This window comes from Miscanthus floridulus, chromosome 6 (assembly GCF_019320115.1).
Source record: "Miscanthus floridulus cultivar M001 chromosome 6, ASM1932011v1, whole genome shotgun sequence".
In the NCBI taxonomy this organism is placed as follows: Eukaryota; Viridiplantae; Streptophyta; class Magnoliopsida; order Poales; family Poaceae; genus Miscanthus; species Miscanthus floridulus.
The window spans coordinates 48,738,887-48,751,762 of record NC_089585.1 but is presented as its reverse complement, the minus strand read 5'-3'; positions in this window follow the sequence as shown (position 1 = coordinate 48,751,762).

The window sequence follows — 12,876 nt, the reverse complement described above, 5'->3', positions numbered from 1 at the left end:
CGTTGGCATACAGCCGAGTGATCTCGTCAGTTAAGAATAAAATATGAAAAATGCTTCTGCATCAATTCTACGTCACCATTGGGCAAAAAATAGAATTAATGCATAAAACTTATAAATTAACTTAAAATCTATATAACTACTCTTCAAAATTAAATTCTCCCGTTGGTTCGAATTTAATTGGAAGATAATCAACATCATTGCAGCGGAAACTTGATAATGAAATACATTCTTTTAGTTCAGGAGCATTTCTTGGTCCTTATCTACTCTCTGAAATATTGACCACGTTGGTATAAAATTTATCAGAGATTTAAACTTTAAACTTAAATTCAATATAATATTGTCATCATCAACGTTGGTCAGAATGTGACAATACCATAATCTAACTTAAACAAAAAATAGGACTACTCCTCTGATTTAAATTTTCCCGTTGGTTCTAATTTAATTAGAGGATAAACATAATCATAGTTTACTAAACATAACTGCTCTTCGAATTAAATTCTTCTGTTGGTTCGAATTTAATTAGAAGATAATAAACATTAAACTTTACAGCAGAAACATAAACATAATTGGTGAATTTTACCCACAGGAAAATTCTCTTAACTAATTTTCTTTGAGCCATTAATCAATTTCCAGAAATTATGCAAAATTTGCATGAATAAGAAAAAAGAAAAAGGCTCAAAGCAATATTGTACAATGGGCACGAGCTGGAATCAGCCCGGCCCACTACGCGCTGCTCTACGCACTCCCGCGCTCCAGGCCGCAACCTAGGCCTAGGCCTAGGAAAGCAGCCCACCGCTCACGCCCGCCTAGGCTGTTTTTTAGCCCGGCTGCTGTGCACCGTTGATCTGAGATCGACGGCCACGCACAGATTTCGGACGAACAAAAACGTGGCGTCGGCCGCTCCTCCGAACCCTAGCTTCATTCTCTTCCCCTGCCTCACTCTCTTTGCCCGTGACGGCCGGCTCTTTCCCTTCTCTCTCTAGAACCTCGGCGGTCAGAGATGGTGGCGCCGCCGCGGGGCCCCTAGCCGGTGAGTGCGCTCGTCCGAGGCTGAGCGCGCTGCCGTCGAGCAACCTTGCACCGTTGCCCTTGACCCCACGCAGGTCCACTCCCCTAACCCTAACCCTAGCTGCTCTTCGCTGCATAGCACAGACGCCGCACCCGAGGTCGACGTAGGAGGTGGTGGCGCCGCCGTGATGCCCTTCACCGGTGCACGCGTGCGGCTGGAGCCGCGCGTGGAGCCATTCGAGCGGCACCGCAGTGGTGCTCTTAGTCCCCACAGACGCTACAGTGAGGGCTCACCCTAAACCCTAGATCAAAGTGTGGCGCCGCCGCGGGTTCCCACTGTCGGAGCAGCGTGCTCCCTAGTGGGTGAGCACGCCACCATCGAGCGGTCCTGTGACGGTGCCTTCGGTTGGGCCTTGCGCACACGGTGACGAGCGCGGCTCGGCTTCTCCCCGCGTGCCAGGTTCAGCGGTGGTGGAGCTTCTTCCCGCACTGACGACGGTGGTGACGGCGGCGAGGAAAAACGGATAGGTCCCTCCCCTCGCCGACCTCTCTGTTAGGGTTAGGGTTAGGGTTAGGGTTAGGGTTGGGGTTTCTGATCCGATTTGGATCACTTCTTTCTTGATTTCTTTCCACACGCCGGCGAGGCGGTGGTAGTGGTGTGGCGGATTCAAGGTGAGCCCGCCCGTTTCTTTTCTTCTTTGCTAGGGTTAATCCTCTCTTTCTATTCTCTTATCTTTTTTCTACCCCAAACTAGATCTACCCACTAGCAACCATGGCTCTGGTACCATTGATAGAACTGGAATCACTTCTAGGCGTAGATCAGTAGGTAATACTTAGCTTAATAGGAGACTTGCTGATGTACCTCATGTTGAGCGCAGTCGCGGCTATGGCGCCGCCGCCGAGGTAGCAGTGACGTGGAGATGCGGTCCAGTGACGACGGCGAAGGCGATGGTGCTTCCCGTCGCTTACAGCGAGCCCTTCTAGATCGGACTAGGGTTAAGACACGGTGGGGCGTTGGCGGCTACAGTGAACCTCGTGTCTTGTGCCCTAACCCCCACTGTTCTTTTATGGTGCTTGCGCGATGGGGGCCTATCAGCCAGTAGAAAGGTTGAGCGCCCCCGATCAGGGCACGGATCAAGGGCCCAATTGGTGGAGATCAACCTAACATTCTTCCCTTTGATCTCACCTTATGATTTAAACTTAACTTCTTTTTTCTTTTTCCCATTCCATCACAGATTAGTGCATAGAGCGCGTCTCATCGTCACGGTCAACAGCTACACCCTTATCTTGTGTTCACCTGGCGGTCTCTCCCCACTACGAGGTATTCTTGATCCCTGTTGTGCCTGATTGGGCAGAACTAGACTATATGGTACAAGAGTCAGAATGGCCACCATCGTTGTTGGAAAACACATCTTCTCCTCAGAACCGGGTGCTGGGAGGAGAGATCATTTGTTCGGGAAGGAGAGCCCGCGGGAACTATGGCTGACATGCAAAACGATAGAAAGGAACAGAAGCACCACGGCGTCTATTGGCGCGGAGAACTGTACGTGCATTGCCAAAATGATTTCTTTTGGAGGATATCAGCGTGAAATGGAAAGTATCATGTAATTAAGCCGCCAGTGGGCCTTGAATCAAACGGAAATACAGAACTTTTTCTCGGTAAATCAAAGAATGGAGTGTGCTGTGCCCTAGTCGGTGTTAAGTTCAAGCTTCAGGTTTGGATCCTCAAGGAATCTTCTGGTCATACAGCAGAGTGGGTGCTAAAGCATTAGAACAACATTGAGCCCCTGTTGTCCAGTCCAGACTACCATCAACAAGATCGTGGACCCTGGATCTTAGAGGATATTAACTACTACGCAGATCACAATAGGGATGACAATGAAGAAGAACAGATGCAGCCTAAACTCAAACGCCACTCTTATGTTACTTTACTGGGATTTCATCCTTTTGAAGAGATTGTGTTCTTGAACAGTACAATGACTAGAGGAGTGGCCTATGACCTGAACAACTCCAAGGCACAGGATTTGGGTCACATGCTCCCAAAGCATTACGATTGCATTGCTGGGCAGCATGGACATATATGGCATCTTTTCCATACACGCCTTGTTGGATGGAGGATCCACTACCACCACCTCAATCAACAACGCCTTCTTAGATGGAAGATCCACTGCCAACAGCCCATCCAAGAAACAATACTACATAATAGAACTTTAGAGACCGGCAAAATAAGTTTTCAGAGGCGGGCAATGTCCCCGACTCTAAGGTCGAGTCACTATTTTCATGGAGCGGGATAAAGCGCGACACGTCGCGCATAGCGTCGAGCGTGTGGCCCCTGTCGAGCACACGCGCGGTGCCACTCTATGTGCCCTTGTTGTCCTGTCCAGCACAGGAAACCAAAAAACCAAAAATATTTTCTTTGAATTGTTATAACGTTTGAATGGTATATCTGCTTTCAATTCCGTCAGCCCCAATGTATTATACGTGACGAGACAAACAAAACTAGACCCGCTTGCTATGTTTTAAAGAATTTAATTTTAGTAGCAATTTATGTGTAAAAATGTACTTGAGATTAATAAAAGGAGTTGCTACCATGTAGTACTACATTTGCTACTCTAAAAATATACTAAAGTTTTTTCATGGTATGCACATCGATTGTTAGTTTGTTACCATGGGAATATAATAAATTTGTTATATATTATTTACATAAAGGTACCAAACCCTAAAGAAAGTAGCGGATCAAAACAAGACAAACTGCAATCCAGAGGGGTAAATTATTAAAATAAATATTTTTTTATTGCCTCTCATCCGGGTACAACTGTAGCATCTGTTCGTACACACGCACACCCACTCAACACACGCACACTATTCACACCACCCGTGTACAAACAAACATATAACAACACCTAGATCTGAAGACCGCGTCCTTCTTTAGATCACCTGAAATCCACTGATTTCGTAGGCGACGGGCACGTATTAAAATAAACATTGCATACGCTGCCAATTGGGGGGCAAGTTATTAAACAACACAATAAAAAAGCCATGACTTGCTACCAACTGGGGGCATATATTAAAAAATAAGGGTAGCGGCATAAAAAGACAAGCCGCAACCTAGGAACAAATTATTAAAATAAGCGTTGCATATGCTGCCAATTAGAGGGGCAAATTATTATATAACCCACTATATGAGTCGAGGTAACATGACTAGCTGATAATTGGAGAGACATTCATTAAAAAGACAAGAGTAGCAACCCAAAAAAGACAAGATGCACCCTGAAGAGCAAATTATTTGAAGAAGCATTGCATAAGGTGCCAACTTAAAGGGTAAGTTATTATACAACTAAAATATAGGATTTAGAAATGCATTCGAATCTGAAAGGAAAAATGAAAAAAAATAAAACTCAAAAAACATTAAAAACTTGACTGAAAACTGAAACATAAATCTAAACTAAAAAACAGAAACCGACTGAAATTGACTACTCTAAAACTTAAATTACCAGAAAATAAAACTCAAATTTACCATGAAAATTAACTGAAATTGAAACAAACAAAAGCAGACACAATAAAAAAATTAAAAACTGAAACTGAACCAGGAACTGAAAATGGCAAATAAAAACTGATAACTAAAGAAACAAAACGAAAAAACGACATCGCGATGCCGCCGCTGTACCCTGCTGTTGACGGTGAAAATGTCATACTTTTCTATACTCAAAATCGCCGCAAACAACATTGGAATGAAGGGAGATGAGCATATTTTATCAAATAACTTGGTTTCACATATACATGCCCTCTATTTGAATGTAGGTACAGAATGGATGAAAAACCAAGCTTGGGGGCGCAACTTGGCACGTTGGGCGACCCCCCAAGTATGGCCAATTGATAATCCAAATACATCATCATGATGGGCAGTGTTTCTAGAAGCTGTGCAAAAGATGGGTCTGATTGGCCAAACTTGACACGTCGGCCGACGTACATATTATGGCCAAATCAGCTTAACTTTGGTGTGGAGTGAGGCGACATTGTCCCCACCAAGGAGGTGTGGCCCACTTGTCATAGAGCTACCAAAGTGGAGTCACCCGATGTGTCTACTTCCACCAAATCACTTCATACCCACTCAACATCAAGAGGAGAGGCCCCACAAGCAAGAGGGCGTGGCCCACCTATCATACGGGGTTAGTCGACCCCCCCTTGGTCGGCCGACCTCCCCCCTTGCTCCACCGCCTCAAGCATGCTTCCATGCAACTCAGGAGATCCTCACCGTTGATCAAATGGCGATATTAAGTCAGTTTGATCCAAGGGCTCTCAAGCTTTATCACGTGGATTGCTGACGTGGCACATTTGGTGGCTCCCATGGCATCACCTCTAGTATAAATAGAGGGGCACACCCCCCGTCTCCAAACACACCACAACAAGGAGCTCTCCACTCTCTCTCAAGATGTAGTACTAGTAGTAGTGTTAGGAGTTAGAGTGAGTCTTAGGTCTCCAGCTCTAGTCTTCAAGGAGGTTTGGTATGATTATAATATTCCTTTATTTCTTTGTAAGACTTGAGTTATCTTATATAGTTATCTTCTCTACTTTGCCTTAGTACTTTACTTCATTGCAACATGACTAGTTATGTTGTAGTGCTTGTTAGCACAGTCACATTTGCATGATAGTGAGACAATGGTAGTGTCGCGGGGTCAAAATCGCGGCAAGCATGTTGTTCGAGTCGGTGTTAGAGTACGGGGTCTCCGGTGGCTCGGGTGGACTCAGGAACACAAAAATCATGCAAAGAAGACGCAACAGTTTATCCTAGTTCAGGCCAATTCAGTCCCTACGTCTAGCATCTGATGATCCTTATACTCAAGAGCACCCAAAATCTAGGGGGTTACAATTGAGTGTAAAGGAAGAAAGTTTGGTAGGAGGGTTAGCTCGGTGCTAATCCTAAGGCTGCCTTGCTGCCGGTGGAGTCTCCCCCTCATCGGAGAGGAAGGAGATGGCAGGATGTGGTGGAGGAGAGGCTCTTGGTGCCCCTCTCTAGGTTGCCTTGCTCTCAGTGCAAAGTGGAGGCAGATGGAATGGAATGGAGTATCTGGTGATCGAATCGGATCCTCCCCCCTCTAGGTACGACCTTATCCCTTATATAATGGGATAGGTCAGGTACAAGGCGGTTTGGGGTTATAGTCTATGGTCCACGTGCGCCGGAGTCTACGAGGGGCTTGTAGTGGTGCATCGTGGACCATCGAGGTGTCTTGGAGCCAAAGACGCCTGGGCGTGGTCTGGCTGCTCTGTTCTGAGACTGTGTATCAGAGGGTGTCGGCTCCGACCGGCCTCCCCGGGTGAGACCTTCTGGACTCTTCTTGGAGGCAAAGGAGGTCAGCTCCAAGGGCTAACGTGCGGGTCCAGAAGCCCTCGAGTCCCCGAAGGCCGTGGGAAGCTTTGTCTTCTTGTGTCACACCCTGGACGTGACCCTATTGAAGGAGCAATTGGTAGTGGCATGCCTAGGGAGCGGCGCTAGCATGCCCCTAGGCATCGGTAGCCTAGGACTTGTCTTCTTATGCCCGGGCCTTGGCTAGCATCGGGAGCCCAAGGCTTAGGGAAACCCCGAGCCCAAGGTGGAAGCTGCGGCCGAGTCAGTCTCGGCCGAGTCTCTTTGTCAGAGGGTGCGCATGAGCATGCCTGATGGGCATAGCCCCTGAAGGGGTCGATTGAGGGGTCTTCTTTGTTCGGGAACCATTGGACCCGAGGCTTAACATACCTACATGTTAGGATCTCATTAGGAGCCCCTGAGCCCTTTGTGTCCTCACCTGGCGTGATGGCGATGAAGGGCTGAATTCGATCTTCTGGCGACAGAACCCTCCTTGATGGGGATGGCTTTCGCTGGCAAGAGTGTTGTGCCCTGCTTGGGGCCTTCTTCTCTAGTGTGATGGATGGTGCTTGGCTGTTGAGATGGGCAAAGATGATGCTTATCCCTTTGTAAGTCCATGTCGCATGGGTCTTTGACTAGAGCGAGAGCTCAGCGGACTTGTTTGGGAGTCACCAACTATAGGCCCAAGGGCGCCCTCCTTTCTGACCGGAGCCTAACGTGGGCTAGGTGATCAAGAGCGCTAGGCTCTGGCTTGGGGCCATCTGATCATCTAGAGCTCCACGCCCTTCTTAGGGCTGCGATAGTAGGTCTCGGTCCTCTCAAACTAGCCTTCTAGGGCTGACCCTCTGCAGCCATAGATCAGGGAAGTGAGAGCGCGCCGAGGCTTGAATGGAGGCCCTCGTTGGGCCCACTTCTTAGTAGCTCCTGACCCAACTCTATGGAGTTGGTTGGTTTTGGGGGGGTGCACCACCCGAGCGCCCGTTGATTGGGGGGTCGGGCTGCTCCATCTAGGGATCCGGCACAACCCCCGAGGCCATTGTGACCTCGAAGTCTTCATGGGCTCTATAGAGCCTTTAGCTCAGGGCTAATGTTCCTTTGATGGGTTGGGCTACCACGACAATAGCCTCATTGGCCAAGATTGTCGTGCCCGTGCTACTAGCGGGTAATCCATGAGAACCCCAAGTTTATGGTCGTTCCATGCCTTGGTCATGTCCCCTAGGGGGGAGATTCTTGGCCTCTCGATCGAGCCACTCGTATAGTTCCCAAGCCCGTCTATCAGTGCTCGGGGGCTCACTGCCTCCCTCATTGGGTCACCACAAGCGGCTCAAGGCCGATACTTGAACATCACTCATCCGATGGTTGGGACGCTTCTAAGCGTCTTGGCTACAGCCACGTCGGCTCATCTCCTGATCATCCTTCGCACTTCAGAATCCTTCATAGGGCGACCTTGAAGCTCGGGGGAGCCGGCCTTGAACCCCGGGCGGTGCCCCCTTCTAGGGGGACATCACTTTCACCCCACTGAGGGGTGGGCTGCTGCCAGGGGGTTAGAGGTACAATAAATAAAAGACAAGAAGTAACAAGCTATGGATAGAATCGACATAGTTGTTTGATGTTCCAGGCGTTGTCATACTCGTGCCTCGACATGGTGCTGACCTTGTAGGCGCCCAGTTGTATCACTTGTGAGATGCGAAAGGGTCCTTCCCAGGGCAAAGACAGCTTGTGGCCCTTTTTAAATGGGGTGGCTCTCCAGAGGACAAGATCACCTACAAAAAGGAACGCTCGCGTACCCGTCTAGTGTCATAGCGACAAAGTCCTTGCTCGTAGCCGGCAGACCACACCATGGTGGTGTTCCGCTCTTCTTCGAGCATGTTGACGTCTACCTAGCATTGTTCCTCTACTCACTACTTGTTGTAGAAGTGGACGCATAGAGCGTTGAAGTTGAGGTCGGAGGGGATGACTACCTTAGCCTCAGACAAGGAAGAAGGGGGTGTACCCCATTGAGCGGTTCATCCACCCATTATCTGGCATGGATCTTGAGCTCATTGTAGATGCGGGACTTGATCCCTAGGAGGATCAGCCCGTTGGCACGCTCAACTTGGTCGTTGGACTCAGGGGTGATAAGCCGAAGCCTAATCCACTAGGATTTGCCAGGAGTTGCAGAAGTCTAGGAACTTGCGACCTATGAACTAGTGCCATTGTCAATAATAATGCAATTGGGGACTCTAAACCTATGGATGATGTCCTAGATGAATTTGGCCGCCCACTCTGACTTGAGGTTGGTGATGGACCAGACTTCGATCCACTTGGTGAATTTGTCGATGGCGACTTGGAGGTGACCAAAGCCCCTAGGCACCTTCTTGAACTCCCCGACCATGTTGAGGCATGAGACCACGAATGACCAGGTGATGGGAATAGTCTAGAGCACCTGGGCTGGCAAGTGACTCTGCTTGGTGTAGTACTAGGCACCCCTTGCATGTCTCGACAAGGTCTCGAGCGTCGGCGAGGGTGGTCGGCCAGTAGAAGCCACGTCTGAAAGCCTTCCCCATGAGGACGCGTGGCCTAGCGTGGTGGGCGTAGATGCCTGCCATGGATGTTAAGGAATAATTCCCACCCCTCCTCTAGTGTGACACACCATAGGAGCACCTCAGAGGTGCTCTGGCGGTAGAGAGGGCCTAGTAGCTCTTGGCTTGCTGGACCAGCCTATGGCCATCTGCGACATCACCAGGGAGGACACCCCACTCGAGGAAGTCGAGAAAGGGTGCCCTCTAGTCTTCTGGTGTCATAGGTAGGGCAGTTTGAAGCTATGCCCGATGCGCTCCCAAGGTCTTGGTGGACTGAGTCTGGGTCTGAAGGAGGGGCATCGGCATCCTAACCCAGGGCCACCTCGGGGGCCTCAGTAGGTGGGCCATCATCTGCCCTGAGGGGAGCAGCTGGCCCTAGTCTTTTGTGCTTTGTGGGGAAGGCCAATGGGTCAGGAAGGGCGTCAGCCAGCGGCTTGGTGCCACGTTGGCTAAGTGTGGTGACCATGAGCATGCACTCCTAGGGGGATAGTGCTCCTTCGATGGCATAGGTCAAGGTTTAGGTGGCGCCAGCAAGGGCTAGAGCCTTGCCCTCCCTAAGGTGGATTGAGGGGGCATCAAGGACATCGAGGAAGACTCTAAATGGTGGGCCTTCTAGGAGGATGTCAGCCTCACTAAGGAGTCAGCCTCCTTGTTGTCCCACCGGAGGACGTGATGGAGCTCAATATCATCGAACTTGTCCTCTAGCTTCTGGACCTCCGTGCAGTAGGCCACCATCTTCACATTGTGGCAAGTTGACTCCTTCATGACTTGGTTGACTCAGGAACACAAGAATCACACAGAGAAGATGCAATGGTTTATCCTGGTTCTGGCCAATTCGGTCCCTACGTCCTAGCAGTTGATGATCCTTATACTCAAGAGCATCCAAAATCTAGGGGTTACGACTGAGTGTAAAGGAAGAAAGTTTGGTAGGAGGGTTAGCTTGGTGCTAATCCTAAGGTTGCCTCACCGCCGATGGAGTCTCCTCCCCATTGGAGAGGAAGGAGACAATGGGATGCGATGGAGGAGAGGCTCTCGGTGCCCTTCTCTAGGTTGCCTTGCTCTCGGTGTAGAGCGAAGGCAGATGGAATGGAATGGAGTGTCTGGTGATCGAATCGGATCCTCCCCCCTCTAGGTCCGACCTTATCCCTTATATAATGAGATAGGTCAGGGACAAGGTGGTTTGGGGGTTCTAGTCTATGGTCTACATGCACTGGAGCCCATGAGGGGCTTGTAGTGGTGTGCCATGGACCGTCGAGGTGTCTTGGAGCCAAAGAAGCCTAGGAGTTGTCCGACTGCTCTGTTCTGAGACTCTGCGTGTTTGAGGGTGTTGGCTTAGACCAGCCTCCCCTAGGTGAGACCTTCTAGAGTCTTCTTGGTGTGAAGGAGGTTGGCTCGAGGGGCTAACATGCGGGCCCAGAAGCCCTTGAGCCCTGGAGGCTATAGGAAGCTTTGTCTTCTTGTGTCACACCCCGGACATGACCCTATTGGAGGAGCAGTTGGTAGGGGCATGCCTAGGGAGCAGTGCCAGGGAGCCCCCAGACATCGGTAGCCTAGGGCTTATCTTCTTGTGCTCGAGCATTGGCTAGCATCGTTAGTCGGGTAGGAGCCTAGGGCTAGGCCTAGGAGGTGCCATAGATAGGGAGCCCAAGGCTCAGGGAAACCCTGAGCCCTAGGCGGAAGCCTGTAGTCGAGTCAGGCTTGGCTGGGTCTCTTTGCCAAAGGGTGATCCTAAGGGGTCGATCAAGGGGTCTTCTTTGTTTGGGAACCATTAGGACCCGAGGCTTAACATACCTACATGTTAGGATATCGTCAGGTAGTATACCTTTGTGCTAGTTCACCACCCTTAGCCCGGTGCTCTAATCAGTTCCACCAGACATTAGATTAGAGTAGTGAGATATAGTGTAGACATTGTGTCTAGACTATATGCTTGCATGTGTCTATGGCTTGCTCCACGGTTTGTTTGTGGTAGCTAGTAGGGGTGATAGACCTATCTAGCCTTCGATCCCACCACGTGCGGCAAGTTCTTAAAACAGTAGGTCTTCTTGTGCTAGGCGGATTAGCACCCTTCTCATCCTTTTCTGTTGCTAAGTGGCTTAGTGACTCGAAGCGCAATTGTGTATGAACATTGTTCTTGCTTGATGCAGCTTGACTTGCTAATGTTAGAACCATGCAAGTAGAGATAGATCTTTGGAAACCTTCTACTCGTTCATTGTCCTCCTCACTCGCTAGACTACTCATTTATCTTTGGAACTTCTCTAGTGTGTGTCATCACTCATATCATATATATCACTTACCCCACTCTAGTTGAGTAGGTATATTGGTTAGTGGATCCATCATGGTTAGCTATCATGTTATTTAACCATTGCTTCCCTGAGGATAAATATGATACCCAGGAATACTTTTGGGTGAAATGCTACAATGGTATTCTGTGCGCTTGTTAAATATTCTACATGAGCATAAGAAATACCAACAAACACTTCTGGCGCCGTTGTCAGGAAAGCAATTGGCAAAAGATTTTGATACTAACTTTGATGTCTACTAATCTATATTACCACTAGCTATTGTGGGATTACCATTGCCTTGTTGAGTGTGGAATAAATAGGGCATTAACCACTTTGACCTTCTGGAGCTTTTCCATAAGGAAACAAAGAAAAAATCATCAAAGAGCCTAGGGTGCCTGATCATTCATGAACCATCGACACTTCAGGCCTGCCATCTCACAGGTGTGTATATGTATCTATTCTAACCCTGTGCAGAAATCAAGAGAAGGTCACCATCAAAAGGAAAATGAAAACATCATATGTGATGGAACAAAGACACTCACAATTGCATCTCACATTGTGGGTGATCAATCAAGGTATGTGAGAACCTACCAGGAGGCAACCCAGAGTTATCTTTCCCTTTTCATTCATACCACTACATGTTTGCTTGAATCATCAAATGTCTAGTGCTTTCTTTGGGTGGCTCCTATACTCTGAGCTGTATACAACAATCACGCCTAGTCTGGGTAGATGGCAAATTCATTTGTTATCTATCTATTTGATGCTCTTAGTCTTGCTTCGTGGTAGACATAAGTTAAATGGGGCCAATGGATCCATATGTTGGCCATGCCATTCGGCATGGAATCGACTGATGGTCCACGCTACAAGAGAAGGCCAAGGCCTAGACGTTCATGCATACCACTCATTCTTGCAATGAGGCAGAGAAGGGGTGTGTGCTGATGTGCCAAGGTTGGCCGCACCCAGGACTGCTAGCAGTTCGAATGAAAACATCATGTGGCCTACCAGCAATGCGTGCGCATGGCAGGTCGAGGTGGCGGTGATAGGAAACGGTGTCTCGGTGGCCTGGGTGCTCCGGTTGAGTAGGGACATGCCGAGAATGAGTGGGAGAGTGAGAAGGTGGAGGCAGGCATGGGGACATGCATGAACGAGGTAGTTAAGGCTTGTAATGGAGAGGAACATTGCGACGCCGATAGTTCCCTGCGTGGCAGTGCTGAGACTAAGACGGCGACGAAGACCGCACTCCTAGCAGTGTTTTCTCCTATGTGTGTGCGCATGGGATGGTGATGGGGTGGTGGGTGACATGACGGAGCTAGCGGTGCAGATGCGAGAGGGGTCCAAGGGTGGTCGGCCATGTCGAGACACGGCGACGACAATGGTGGCGCCCGCATCATGGCACGGTGATAGAGCTTTAACGAAGACCGCACTCCTAGCAGTGTTTTCTCCTATGTGTGTGCGCACGGGATGGTGATGGGGTGGTGGGTGACATGACGGAGCTAGCGGTGCAGATGCGAGAGGGGTCCAAGGGTGGTCGGCCATTCCGAGACACGGCGACGACAATGGTGGCGCCCGCATCATGGCATGGTGATAGAGCTTTAGAGTCCAACGTAGCCTAGGTGGCCCACATACGTTTGCGCGAGATCAAGGGTAGAGATGGCAATGGGTACCCGAAACCCGACGGTTA